Genomic DNA, 14,673 nt, shown 5'->3' with positions numbered 1-14,673 from the left:
AAAACTGGGCACCATGAGAAGTCGACAGACACATTGAGAGACAGAGACAAACCGACAAACAGGGAGAGACAGATAGCGAGATAGAGACAACGAGAGACAGAAAGTGTGAGACTGAGAAGGAGAGGCAGACTGAGTGAGAAAAAGACTCAAACATTTCCATATACAGAGATGTGTGTGTGTGATCTATTATGAGACAGAGAGGAAAAGAGTGATAGAAAGACAATGATAAAGACAGTTACAAGGAGAGAGACAGATGGAGAGAGAGCGATAGAGACTAAAACAGAAAATGATGGAAATACTTCTCAGCTTACAGGCAGGGACTCACAGAGACAGGCAAAGACATGGACAGACCGTAATGATGGGAAAGAGAGAGCCAGTCAGACAAAGATTCTGAGAGAATCCCATTGGAACAGACGTGGCACCGTGAGAAAGAGACAGATTGAGAGACAGAGACAAACAGAGAAACAGGGACAGACAGAGTAGTCAGACTGAGAGAGACAAAGACTCAAACATACAAACACATACACATCTCTCTGAAGAGAGAGAGCGGTAGAGACCGAGCGACGCAGATACATTTCACAATTTCATTTCATTATCGGTTCAGAGTGTCGCATTGTTACAGAAAATTGCTGATTCAACCGATGGAAATCCGATCTCACTGATCAGAATGGGAGGAAATCCGTGTTAAATTAAAGAGATACCAGGAGTGGGGTACGAACCCACGCGGTAAAAAACCATTAAATTTCAAGGCCAACGCCTCAACGACTCGGCTACCCTGGCCCTGTGAAAACCTGCATTCTGTCTCTGTGAGAATCTGGGATTCAACCCCAACCCCACATACAAACACAGACACATCGGCTTTCAGTGAGCATTTACGAACATTTTTAGTGATATTGAGACGGGGGCAACTCTCCTATTCTTTTTCGAGTAATGCACTGGGAACTTTCATATCCACCCGAGGGTGCAGACGTAGCTTCAATTTAACATTTCATCCGAAAGACAACAGCTTCAGCATTGCAAAATTCCCCAAGTGCTGCACTTGAGTGTTAGCCAAGATGATAATTCTCAAGTCTCAGAAGTGCGACTTGAACACACAAACTCCCGATTCAGTCGAGAATGCTGCCACTGAACCAAAGCCGATACAAAAGTTCACAACCTTATTATTTCCCCCAAGTCCGTTTTATAAGTTCCAAGACATACCAAATTCATGGTGATGATTTCCACAGACAGTTGCACATACACAGAGACATATGTAGAGATAGACAGACACAGAGACACACATACACAAAACCAAAAATTTGCACGCACCAACGGGCATGCACAGATGCCTTCGTCATCTCGAGGGATAGACAGGCTGAATCACTGTCGCAGCTTTGAATGATGTTTGCGATTTTTGAAACGGATGTATCGTGAATATTGCAGATTAATAAAAATGAGAAAAAAATGTCAGTGTTGAAAGGTGTGGGACGTTATTCCATCTATCTCAGGATCAGTTTGGCAGAGAACCGGTTAAATTGTGAAATGGAATGAAAAATGCTCCGAATCGTAGTCGGCAGGATTCGAACCTCCGCGGGCTAACCCAATTGATTCCTAGTCCATCGCCTTAACCACTCGGCCACGACTTCTGTGTCGCTGCCATTTTAAACGTTACTCAGAAAAAACTCAAGTCATCCATCTCTGTGCAGCAGACGGCCAAAGACTCCTGAAAAATTCTCCGTTTGCTAAAAATCTGGACGAGGCAATCTCTTCTACCTGTATTTTAACAGTTCGATATTGCTCTGGAACTTTTTAACATGAATCTCTTCCAAGAAACAGAAGTAAAATTCTACGATTTGAAACAACTGCCTCCCCGTCGGGGAATTGAACCACGGTCTCCCGCGTGACAGTCGTGAATACTCACCACTATACTAACGAGGAACTGACGTTTGCAAATTCTGTCAGAGCATTAATCGTCCCACTGTGAACAGAACTGGGCACCATGAGAAGTCGACAGACACATTGAGAGACAGAGACAAACCGACAAACAGGGAGAGACAGACAGCGAGATAGAGACAACGAGAGACAGAAAGTGTGAGACTGAGAAGGAGAGGCAGACTGAGTGAGAAAAAGACTCAAACATTTCCATATACAGAGATGTGTGTGTGTGATCTATTATGAGAGAGAGAGGAAAAGAGTGATAGAAAGACAATGATAAAGACAGTTACAAGGAGAGAGACAGATGGAGAGAGAGCGATAGAGACTAAAACAGAAAATGATGGAAATACTTCTCAGCTTACAGGCAGGGACTCACAGAGACAGGCAAAGACATGGACAGACCGAAATGATGGGAAAGAGAGAGCCAGTCAGACAAAGATTCTGAGAGAATCCCATTGGAACAGACGTGGCACCGTGAGAAAGAGACAGATTGAGAGACAGAGACAAACAGAGAAACAGGGACAGACAGAGTAGTCAGACTGAGAGAGACAAAGACTCAAACATACAAACACATACACATCTCTCTGAAGAGAGAGAGCGATAGAGAGCGAGCGACGCAGATACATTTCACAATTTCATTTCATTATCGGTTCAGAGTGTCGCATTGTTACAGAAAATTGCTGATTCAACCGATGAAAATCCGGTCTCACTGATCAGAATGGGAGGAAATCCGTGTTAAATTAAAGAGATACCAGGAGTGAGGTACGAACCCACGCGGTAAACAACCATTAAAATTCAAGGCCAATGCCTCAACCACTCGGCTATCCTGTTCCTGTGAGAGCCTGCATTCTGTCTCTGTGAGAATCTGGGCTTCAACTCCAACCCCACGTACAAAAACATACACATCGGCTTTCAGTGAGCATTTACGAACATTTTTAGTGATATTGAGACGGGGGCAACTCTCCTATTCTTTTTCGAGTAATGCACTGGGAACTTTCATATCCACCCGAGGGTGCAGACGGAGCTTCAATTTAACATTTCATCCGAAAGTCAACAGCTTCAACATTGCAAAACTCCCCAAGTGCTGCACTTGAGTGTTAGCCAAGATGATAATGCTCAAGTCTCAGAAGTGCGACTTGAACACACAAACTCCCGATTCAGTCGAGAATGCTGCGACTGAAACAAAGCCGATACAAAAGTTCACAACCTTTTCATTTCCCCCAAATCTGTTTTATAAGTTTCAGGCCATACCAAATTCATGGTGATGATTTCCACAGACAGTTGCACATACACAGAGACATATATAGAGATGGACAGACACAGAGACACACACACACATAATCAAAAATGTGCACGCACCAACGGGCATGCACAGATGCCTTCGTCATCGCGAGGGATAGACAGGCTGAATCACTGTCGCAGCTTTGACTGATGTTTGCGATTTTTGAAACGGATGTATCGTGAATATTGCAGATTAATAAAAATGAGAAAAAAATGTCAGTGTTGAAAGGTGTGGGACGTTATTCCATCTATCTCAGGATCAGTTTGGCAGAGAACCGGTTAAATTGTGAAATGGAATGAAAAATGCTGCGAATCGTAGTCGGCAGGATTCGAACCTCCGCAGGATAACCCAATGGATTTCTAGTCCATCGCCTTAACCACTCGGCCACGACTACTGTGTCGCCGCCATTTTAAACGTTACTCAGAAAAAACTCAGTCATCCATCTCTGTGCAGCAGACGGCCAAAGACTCCTGAAAAATTCTCCGTTTGCTAAACATCTGGACGAGGCAATCTCCTCTACCTGTATTTTTACAGTTCGATATTGCTCTGGAACTTTTTAACCTGAATCTCTTCCAAGAAACAGAAGTAAAATTCTACGATTTGAAATAACTGCCTCCCCGTCGGGGAATTGAACCCCGGTCTCCCGCGTGACAGGCAGGGATACTCACCACTATACTAACGAGGAACTGACGTGTACCAATTCTGTCAGAGCAGTAATCGAGCCACTGTGACCAAAACTGGGCACCATGAGAAGTCGACAGACACATTGAGAGACAGAGACAAACCGACAAACAGGGAGAGACAGATCGCGAGATAGAGACAACGAGAGACAGAAAGTGTGAGACTGAGAAGGAGAGGCAGACTGAGTGAGAAAAAGACTCAAACATTTCCATATACAGAGATGTGTGTGATCTATTATGAGAGAGAGAGGGAAAGAGTGATAGAAAGACAATGATAAAGACAGTTACAAGGAGAGAGACAGATGGAGAGAGAGCGATAGAGACTAAAACAGAAAATGATGGAAATACTTCTCAGCTTACAGGCAGGGACTCACAGAGACAGGCAAAGAAATGGACAGACAGAAATGATGGGAAAGAGAGAGCCAGTCAGACAAAGAGTCTGAGAGAATCCCATTGGAATAGACGTGGCACCGTGAGAAAGAGACAGATTGAGAGACAGAGACAAACAGAGAAACAGGGACAGACAGAGTAGTCAGACTGAGAGAGACAAAGACTCAAACATACAAACACATACACAACTCTCTGAAGAGAGAGAGAGAGGTAGAGACCGAGCGACGCAGATACATTTCACAATTTCATTTCATTATCGGTTCAGAGTGTCGCATTGTTACAGAAAATTGCTGATTCAACCGATAAAAATCCGGTCTCACTGATCAGAATGGGAGGAAATCCGTGTTAAATTAAAGAGATACCAGGAGTGGGGTACGAACCCACGCGGTAAAAAATCATTAAAATTCAAGGCCAATGCCACAACCACTCGGCTATCCTGTCCCTGTGAGTGCCTGCATTCTGTCTCTGTGAGAATCTGGGCTTCAACCCCAACCCCACGTACAAAAACATACACATCGGCTTTCAGTGAGCATTTACGAACATTTTTAGTGATATTGAGACGGGGGCAACTCTCCTATTATTTTTCGATTAATGCACTGGGAACTTTCATATCCACCCGAGGGTGCAGACGGAGCTTCAATTTAACATTTCATTCGAAAGTCAACAGCTTCAACATTGCAAAACTCCCCAAGTGCTGCACTTGAGTGTTAGCCAAGATGATAATGCTCAAGTCTCAGAAGTGCGACTTGAACACACCATCTCCCGATTCAGTCGAGAATGCTGCAACTGAAACAAAGCCGATACAAAAGTTCACAACCTCATAATTTCCCCCAACTCTGTTTTATAAGTTCCAGGACATACCAAATTCATGGTGATGATTTCCACAGACAATTGCACATACACAGAGACATATATAGAGATAGACAGACACAGAGACACACACACACAGAATCAAAAATGTGCACGCACCAACGGGCATGCACAGATGCCTTCGTCATCTCGAGGGATAGACAGGCTGAATCACTGTCGCAGCTTTGACTGATGTTTGCGATTTTTGAAACGGATGTATCGTGAATATTGCAGATTAATAAAAATGAGAAAAAAATGTCAGTGTTGAAAGGTGTGGGACGTTATTCCATCTATCTCAGGATCAGTTTGGCAGAGAACCGGTTAAATTGTGAAATGGAATGAAAAATGCTGCGAATCGTAGTCGGCAGGATTCGAACCTCCGCAGCATAACCCAATGGATTTCTAGTCCATCGCCTTAACCACTCGGCCACGACTACTGTGTCGCCGCCATTTTAAACGTTACTCAGAAAAAACTCAGTCATCCATCTCTGTGCAGCAGACGGCCAAAGACTCCTGAAAAATTCTCCGTTTGCTAAAAATCTGGACGAGGCAATCTCCTCTACCTGTATTTTTACAGTTCGATATTGCTCTGGAACTTTTTAACATGAATCTGTTCCAAGAAGCAGAAGTAAAATTCTACGATTTGAAATAACTGCCTCCCCGTAGGGGAATTGATCCCCGGTCTCCCGCGTGACAAGCGGGGATACTCACCACTATACTAACGAGGAACTGACGTGTACCAATTCTGTCAGAGCAGTAATCGAGCCACTGTGACCAAAACTGGGCACCATGAGAAGTCGACAGACACATTGAGAGACAGAGACAAACCGACAAACAAGGAGAGACAGATAGCGAGATAGAGACAACGAGAGACAGAAAGTGTGAGACTGAGAAGGAGAGGCAGACTGAGTGAGAAAAAGACTCAAACATTTCCATATACAGAGATGTGTGTGTGTGATCTATTATGAGAGAGAGAGGGAAAGAGTGATAGAAAGACAATGATAAAGACAGTTACAAGGAGAGAGACAGATGGAGAGAGAGCGATAGAGACTAAAACAGAAAATGATGGAAATACTTTTCAGCTTACAGGCAGGGACTCACAGAGACAGGCAAAGAAATGGTCAGACAGAAATGATGGGAAAGAGAGAGCCAGTCAGACAAAGAGTCTGAGAGAATCCCATTGGAACAGACGTGGCACCGTGAGAAAGAGGCAGTTTGAGAGACAGAGACAAACAGAGAAACAGGGACAGACAGAGTAGTCAGACTGAGAGAGACAAAGACTCAAACATACAAACACATACACAACTCTCTGAAGAGAGAGAGAGAGGTAGAGACCGAGCGACGCAGATACATTTCACAATTTCATTTCATTATCGGTTCAGAGTGTCGCATTGTTACAGAAAATTGCTGATTCAACCGATAAAAATCCGGTCTCACTGATCAGAATGGGAGGAAATCCGTGTTAAATTAAAGAGATACCAGGAGTGGGGTACGAACCCACGCGGTAAAAAACCATTAAATTTCAAGGCCAACGCCTCAACGACTCGGCTACCCTGGCCCTGTGAAAACCTGCATTCTGTCTCTGTGAGAATCTGGGATTCAACCCCAACCCCACATACAAACACAGACACATCGGCTTTCAGTGAGCATTTACGAACATTTTTAGTGATATTGAGACGGGGGCAACTCTCCTATTCTTTTTCGAGTAATGCACTGGGAACTTTCATATCCACCCGAGGGTGCAGACGTAGCTTCAATTTAACATTTCATCCGAAAGACAACAGCTTCAACATTGCAAAATTCCCCAAGTGCTGCACTTGAGTGTTAGCCAAGATGATAATTCTCAAGTCTCAGAAGTGCGACTTGAACACACAAACTCCCGATTCAGTCGAGAATGCTGCCACTGAACCAAAGCCGATACAAAAGTTCACAACCTTATTATTTCCCCCAAGTCTGTTTTATAAGTTCCAGGACATACCAAATTCATGGTGATGATTTCCACAGACAGTTGCACATACACAGAGACATATGTAGAGATAGACAGACACAGAGACACACATACACAAAACCAAAAATTTGCACGCACCAACGGGCATGCACAGATGCCTTCGTCATCTCGAGGGATAGACAGGCTGAATCACTGTCGCAGCTTTGACTGATGTTTGCGATTTTTGAAACGGATGTATCGTGAATATTGCAGATTAATAAAAATGAGAAAAAAATGTCAGTGTTGAAAGGTGTGGGACATTATTCCATCTATCTCAGGATCAGTTTGGCAGAGAACCGGTTAAATTGTGAAATGGAATGAAAAATGCTGCAAATCGTAGTCGGCAGGATTCGAACCTGCGCACGATAACCCAATGGATTTCTAGTCCATCGCCTTAACCACTCGGCCACGACTACTGAGTCGCTGCCATTTTAAACGTTACTCAGAAAAAACTCAGGCATCCATCTCTGTGCAGCAGACGGCCAAAGACTCCTGAAAAATTCTCCGTTTGCTAAAAATCTGGACGAGGCAATCTCTTCTACCTGTATTTTAACAGTTCGATATTGCTCTGGAACTTTTTAACATGAATCTCTTCCAAGAAACAGAAGTAAAATTCTACGATTTGAAATAACTGCCTCCCCGTCAGGGAATTGAATCCCGGTCTCCCGCGTGACAGGCGGGGATACTCACCGTTATACTAACGAGGAACTGACATGTACCACTTCTGTCAGAGCAGTAATCGAGCCACTGTGACCAAAACTGGGCACCATGAGAAGTCGACAGACACATTGAGAGACAGAGACAAACCGACAAACAAGGAGAGACAGATAGCGAGATAGAGACAACGAGAGACAGAAAGTGTGAGACTGAGAAGGAGAGGCAGACTGAGTGAGAAAAAGACTCAAACATTTCCATATACAGAGATGTGTGTGTGTGATCTATTATGAGAGAGAGAGGGAAAGAGTGATAGAAAGACAATGATAAAGACAGTTACAAGGAGAGAGACAGATGGAGAGAGAGCGATAGAGACTAAAACAGAAAATGATGGAAATACTTCTCAGCTTACAGACAGGGACTCACAGAGACAGGCAAAGAAATGGACAGACAGAAATGATGGGAAAGAGAGAGCCAGTCAGACAAAGAGTCTGAGAGAATCCCATTGGAATAGACGTGGCACCGTGAGAAAGAGACAGATTGAGAGACAGAGACAAACAGAGAAACAGGGACAGACAGAGTAGTCAGACTGAGAGAGACAAAGACTCAAACATACAAACACATACACAACTCTCTGAAGAGAGAGAGAGAGGTAGAGACCGAGCGACGCAGATACATTTCACAATTTCATTTCATTATCGGTTCAGAGTGTCGCATTGTTACAGAAAATTGCTGATTCAACCGATAAAAATCCGGTCTCACTGATCAGAATGGGAGGAAATCCGTGTTAAATTAAAGAGATACCAGGAGTGGGGTACGAACCCACGCGGTAAAAAATCATTAAAATTCAAGGCCAATGCCACAACCACTCAGCGATCCTGTTCCTGTGAGAGCCTGCATTCTGTCTCTGTGAGAATCTGGGCTTCAACCCCAACCCCACGTACAAAAACATACACATCGGCTTTCAGTGAGCATTTACGAACATTTTTAGTGATATTGAGACGGGGGCAACTCTCCTATTCTTTTTCGAGTAATGCACTGGGAACTTTCATATCCACCCGAGGGAGCAGACGGAGCTTCAATTTAACATTTCATCCGAAAGTCAACAGCTTCAACATTGCAAAATTCCCCAAGTGCTGCACTTGAGTGTTAGCCAAGATGATAATGCTCAAGTCTCAGAAGTGCGACTTGAACACACAAACTCCCGATTCAGTCGAGAATGCTGCAACTGAAACAAAGCCGATACAAAAGTTCACAACCTCATAATTTCCCCCAACTCTGTTTTATAAGTTCCAGGACATACCAAATTCATGGTGATGATTTCCACAGACAATTGCACATACACAGAGACATATATAGAGATAGACAGACACAGAGACACACACACACATAATCAAAAATGTGCACGCACCAACGGGCATGCACAGATGCCTTCGTCATCTCGAGGGATAGACAGGCTGAATCACTGTCGCAGCTTTGACTGATGTTTGCGATTTTTGAAACGGATGTATCGTGAATATTGCAGATTAATAAAAATGAGAAAAAAATGTCAGTGTTGAAAGGTGTGGGACGTTATTCCATCTATCTCAGGATCAGTTTGGCAGAGAACCGGTTAAATTGTGAAATGGAATGAAAAATGCTGCGAATCGTAGTCGGCAGGATGCGAACCTCCGCAGGATAACCCAATGGATTTCTAGTCCATCGCCTTAACCACTCGGCCACGACTACTGTGTCGCCGCCATTTTAAACGTTACTCAGAAAAAACTCAGTCATCCATCTCTGTGCAGCAGACGGCCAAAGACTCCTGAAAAATTCTCCGTTTGCTAAAAATCTGGACGAGGCAATCTCCTCTACCTGTATTTTTACAGTTCGATATTGCTCTGGAACTTTTTAACATGAATCTCTTCCAAGAAGCAGAAGTAAAATTCTACGATTTGAAATAACTGCCTCCCCGTCGGGGAATTGAACCCCGCTCTCCCGCGTGACAGGCGGGGATACTCACCACTATACTAACGAGGAACTGACGTGTACCAATTCTGTCAGAGCAGTAATCGAGCCACTGTGACCAAAACTGGGCACCATGAGAAGTCGACAGACACATTGAGAGACAGAGACAAACCGACAAACAAGGAGAGACAGATAGCGAGATAGAGACAACGAGAGACAGAAAGTGTGAGACTGAGAAGGAGAGGCAGACTGAGTGAGAAAAAGACTCAAACATTTCCATATACAGAGATGTGTGTGTGTGATCTATTATGAGAGAGAGAGGGAAAGAGTGATAGAAAGACAATGATAAAGACAGTTACAAGGAGAGAGACAGATGGAGAGAGAGCGATAGAGACTAAAACAGAAAATGATGGAAATACTTCTCAGCTTACAGGCAGGGAATCACAGAGACAGGCAAAGAAATGGACAGACAGAAATGATGGGAAAGAGAGAGCCAGTCAGACAAAGAGTCTGAGAGAATCCCATTGGAACAGACGTGGCACCGTGAGAAAGAGACAGATTGAGAGACAGAGACAAACAGAGAAACAGGGACAGACAGAGTAGTCAGACTGAGAGAGACAAAGACTCAAACATACAAACACATACACAACTCTCTGAAGAGAGAGAGAGAGGTAGAGACCGAGCGACGCAGATATATTTCACAATTTCATTTCATTATCGGTTCAGAGTGTCGCATTGTTACAGAAAATTGCTGATTCAACCGATAAAAATCCGGTCTCACTGATCAGAATGGGAGGAAATCCGTTTTAAATTAAAGAGATACCAGGAGTGGGGTACGAACCCACGCGGTAAAAAATCATTAAAATTCAAGGTCAACGCCTCAACCACTCGGCTATCCTGTTCCTGTGAGAGCCTGCATTCTGTCTCTGTGAGAATCTGGGCTTCAACCCCAACCCCACGTACAAAAACATACACATCGGCTTTCAGTGAGCATTTACGAACATTTTTAGTGATATTGAGACGGGGGCAACTCTCCTATTATTTTTCGAGTAATGCACTGGGAACTTTCATATCCACCCGAGGGTGCAGACGGAGCTTCAATTTAACATTTCATTCGAAAGTCAACAGCTTCAACATTGCAAAACTCCCCAAGTGCTGCACTTGAGTGTTAGCCAAGATGATAATGCTCAAGTCTCAGAGGTGCGACTTGAACACACAAACTCCCGATTCAGTCGAGAATGCTGCAACTGAAACAAAGCCGATACAAAAGTTCACAACCTCATAATTTCCCCCAACTCTGTTTTATAAGTTCCAGGACGTACCAAATTCATGGTGATGATTTCCACAGACAATTGCACATACACAGAGACATATATAGAGATAGACAGACACAGAGACACACACACACATAATCAAAAATGTGCACACACCAACGGGCATGCACAGATGCCTTCGTCATCTCGAGGGATAGACAGGCTGAATCACTGTCGCAGCTTTGACTGATGTTTGCGATTTTTGAAACGGATGTATCGTGAATATTGCAGATTAATAAAAATGAGAAAAAAATGTCAGTGTTGAAAGGTGTGGGACGTTATTCCATCTATCTCAGGATCAGTTTGGCAGAGAACCGGTTAAATTGTGAAATGGAATGAAAAATGCTGCGAATCGTAGTCGGCAGGATTCGAACCTCCGCAGGATAACCCAATGGATTTCTAGTCCATCGCCTTAACCACTCGGCCACGACTACTGTGTCGCCGCCATTTTAAACGTTACTCAGAAAAAACTCAGTCATCCATCTCTGTGCAGCAGACGGCCAAAGACTCCTGAAAAATTCTCCGTTTGCTAAAAATCTGGACGAGGCAATCTCCTCTACCTGTATTTTTACAGTTCGATATTGCTCTGGAACTTTTTAACATGAATCTCTTCCAAGAAACAGAAGTAAAATTCTACGATTTGAAATAACTGCCTCCCCGTCGGGGAATTGAACCCCGGTCTCCCGCGTGACAGGCAGGGATACTCACCACTATACTAACGAGGAACTGACGTGTACCAATTCTGTCAGAGCAGTAATCGAGCCACTGTGACCAAAACTGGGCACCATGAGAAGTCGACAGACACATTGAGAGACAGAGACAAACCGACAAACAGGGAGAGACAGATAGCGAGATAGAGACAACGAGAGACAGAAAGTGTGAGACTGAGCAAGAGAGGCAGACTGAGTGAGAAAAAGACTCAAACATTTCCATATACAGAGATGTGTGTGATCTATTATGAGAGAGAGAGGGAAAGAGTGATAGAAAGACAATGATAAAGACAGTTACAAGGAGAGAGACAGATGGAGAGAGAGCGATAGAGACTAAAACAGAAAATGATGGAAATACTTCTCAGCTTACAGGCAGGGAATCACAGAGACAGGCAAAGAAATGGACAGACAGAAATGATGGGAAAGAGAGAGCCAGTCAGACAAAGAGTCTGAGAGAATCCCATTGGAACAGACGTGGCACCGTGAGAAAGAGACAGATTGAGAGACAGAGACAAACAGAGAAACAGGGACAGACAGAGTAGTCAGACTGAGAGAGACAAAGACTCAAACATACAAACACATACACAACTCTCTGAAGAGAGAGAGAGAGGTAGAGACCGAGCGACGCAGATATATTTCACAATTTCATTTCATTATCGGTTCAGAGTGTCGCATTGTTACAGAAAATTGCTGATTCAACCGATAAAAATCCGGTCTCACTGATCAGAATGGGAGGAAATCCGTTTTAAATTAAAGAGATACCAGGAGTGGGGTACGAACCCACGCGGTAAAAAATCATTAAAATTCAAGGTCAACGCCTCAACCACTCGGCTATCCTGTTCCTGTGAGAGCCTGCATTCTGTCTCTGTGAGAATCTGGGCTTCAACCCCAACCCCACGTACAAAAACATACACATCGGCTTTCAGTGAGCATTTACGAACATTTTTAGTGATATTGAGACGGGGGCAACTCTCCTATTATTTTTCGAGTAATGCACTGGGAACTTTCATATCCACCCGAGGGTGCAGACGGAGCTTCAATTTAACATTTCATTCGAAAGTCAACAGCTTCAACATTGCAAAACTCCCCAAGTGCTGCACTTGAGTGTTAGCCAAGATGATAATGCTCAAGTCTCAGAGGTGCGACTTGAACACACAAACTCCCGATTCAGTCGAGAATGCTGCAACTGAAACAAAGCCGATACAAAAGTTCACAACCTCATAATTTCCCCCAACTCTGTTTTATAAGTTCCAGGACGTACCAAATTCATGGTGATGATTTCCACAGACAATTGCACATACACAGAGACATATATAGAGATAGACAGACACAGAGACACACACACACATAATCAAAAATGTGCACACACCAACGGGCATGCACAGATGCCTTCGTCATCTCGAGGGATAGACAGGCTGAATCACTGTCGCAGCTTTGACTGATGTTTGCGATTTTTGAAACGGATGTATCGTGAATATTGCAGATTAATAAAAATGAGAAAAAAATGTCAGTGTTGAAAGGTGTGGGACGTTATTCCATCTATCTCAGGATCAGTTTGGCAGAGAACCGGTTAAATTGTGAAATGGAATGAAAAATGCTGCGAATCGTAGTCGGCAGGATTCGAACCTCCGCAGGATAACCCAATGGATTTCTAGTCCATCGCCTTAACCACTCGGCCACGACTACTGTGTCGCCGCCATTTTAAACGTTACTCAGAAAAAACTCAGTCATCCATCTCTGTGCAGCAGACGGCCAAAGACTCCTGAAAAATTCTCCGTTTGCTAAAAATCTGGACGAGGCAATCTCCTCTACCTGTATTTTTACAGTTCGATATTGCTCTGGAACTTTTTAACATGAATCTCTTCCAAGAAACAGAAGTAAAATTCTACGATTTGAAATAACTGCCTCCCCGTCGGGGAATTGAACCCCGGTCTCCCGCGTGACAGGCAGGGATACTCACCACTATACTAACGAGGAACTGACGTGTACCAATTCTGTCAGAGCAGTAATCGAGCCACTGTGACCAAAACTGGGCACCATGAGAAGTCGACAGACACATTGAGAGACAGAGACAAACCGACAAACAGGGAGAGACAGATAGCGAGATAGAGACAACGAGAGACAGAAAGTGTGAGACTGAGCAAGAGAGGCAGACTGAGTGAGAAAAAGACTCAAACATTTCCATATACAGAGATGTGTGTGATCTATTATGAGAGAGAGAGGGAAAGAGTGATAGAAAGACAATGATAAAGACAGTAACAAGGAGAGAGACAGATGGAGAGAGAGCGATAGAGACTAAAACAGAAAATGATGGAAATAATTCTCAGCTTACAGGCAGGGACTCACAGAGACAGGCAAAGACATGGACAGACCAAAATGATGGGAAAGAGAGAGCCAGTCAGACAAAGAGTCTGAGAGAATCCCATTGGAACAGACGTGGCACCGTGAGAAAGAGACAGATTGAGAGACAGAGACAAACAGAGAAACAGGGACAGACAGAGTAGTCAGACTGAGAGAGACAAAGACTCAAACACACAAACACATACACAACTCTCTGAAGAGAGAGAGAGAGAGGTGGAGACCGAGCGACGCAGATGCATTTCACAATTTCATTTCATTATCGGTTCAGAGTGTTCGCATTGTTACAGAAAATTGCTGATTCAACCGATGAATACCGGTCTCACTGATCAGAATGGGAGGAAATCCGTGTTAAATTAAAGAGATACCAGGAGTGGGTACGAACCCACGCGGTAAAAAACCATTAAATTTCAAGGCCAACGCCTCAACCAATCGGCTACCCTGGCCCTGTGAAAACCTGCATTCTGTCTCTGTGAGAATCTGGGCTTCAACCCCAACCCCACATACAAACACAGACACATCGGCTTTCAGTGAGCATTTACGAACATTTTTTGTGATATTGAGACGGGGGCAACTCTCCTATTCTTTT

The 14,673-nt window shown here is 43.8% G+C and overlaps 6 non-coding genes across 6 annotated transcripts; all 6 read right to left on the bottom strand.

The window, feature by feature from the left end:
- Window positions 1–1,544: 1,544 nt before the first annotated feature.
- trnap-agg (transfer RNA proline (anticodon AGG)) lies at window positions 1,545–1,625 on the bottom strand. The gene has a single exon. It is a non-coding gene; the product is annotated as a tRNA-Pro (tRNA).
- Window positions 1,626–3,809: 2,184 nt separating this feature from the next.
- On the bottom strand, window positions 3,810–3,881 carry trnad-guc (transfer RNA aspartic acid (anticodon GUC)). The gene has a single exon. It is a non-coding gene; the product is annotated as a tRNA-Asp (tRNA).
- Window positions 3,882–7,437: 3,556 nt separating this feature from the next.
- On the bottom strand, window positions 7,438–7,518 carry trnas-aga (transfer RNA serine (anticodon AGA)). Its single transcript has one exon. It is a non-coding gene; the product is annotated as a tRNA-Ser (tRNA).
- A 2,185-nt stretch (window positions 7,519–9,703) lies between these two features.
- Window positions 9,704–9,775, bottom strand: trnad-guc (transfer RNA aspartic acid (anticodon GUC)). The gene has a single exon. It is a non-coding gene; the product is annotated as a tRNA-Asp (tRNA).
- Window positions 9,776–11,669: 1,894 nt separating this feature from the next.
- trnad-guc (transfer RNA aspartic acid (anticodon GUC)) lies at window positions 11,670–11,741 on the bottom strand. The gene has a single exon. It is a non-coding gene; the product is annotated as a tRNA-Asp (tRNA).
- A 1,890-nt stretch (window positions 11,742–13,631) lies between these two features.
- trnad-guc (transfer RNA aspartic acid (anticodon GUC)) lies at window positions 13,632–13,703 on the bottom strand. Its single transcript has one exon. It is a non-coding gene; the product is annotated as a tRNA-Asp (tRNA).
- Between the last annotated feature and the right edge of the window lie 970 nt (window positions 13,704–14,673).

The sequence above is a fragment of the Pristiophorus japonicus genome, chromosome 23 (genome assembly GCF_044704955.1).
Source record: "Pristiophorus japonicus isolate sPriJap1 chromosome 23, sPriJap1.hap1, whole genome shotgun sequence".
NCBI classification, from domain to species: Eukaryota; Metazoa; Chordata; class Chondrichthyes; family Pristiophoridae; genus Pristiophorus; species Pristiophorus japonicus.
This window is presented reverse-complemented; position numbering and strand designations above follow the sequence as displayed.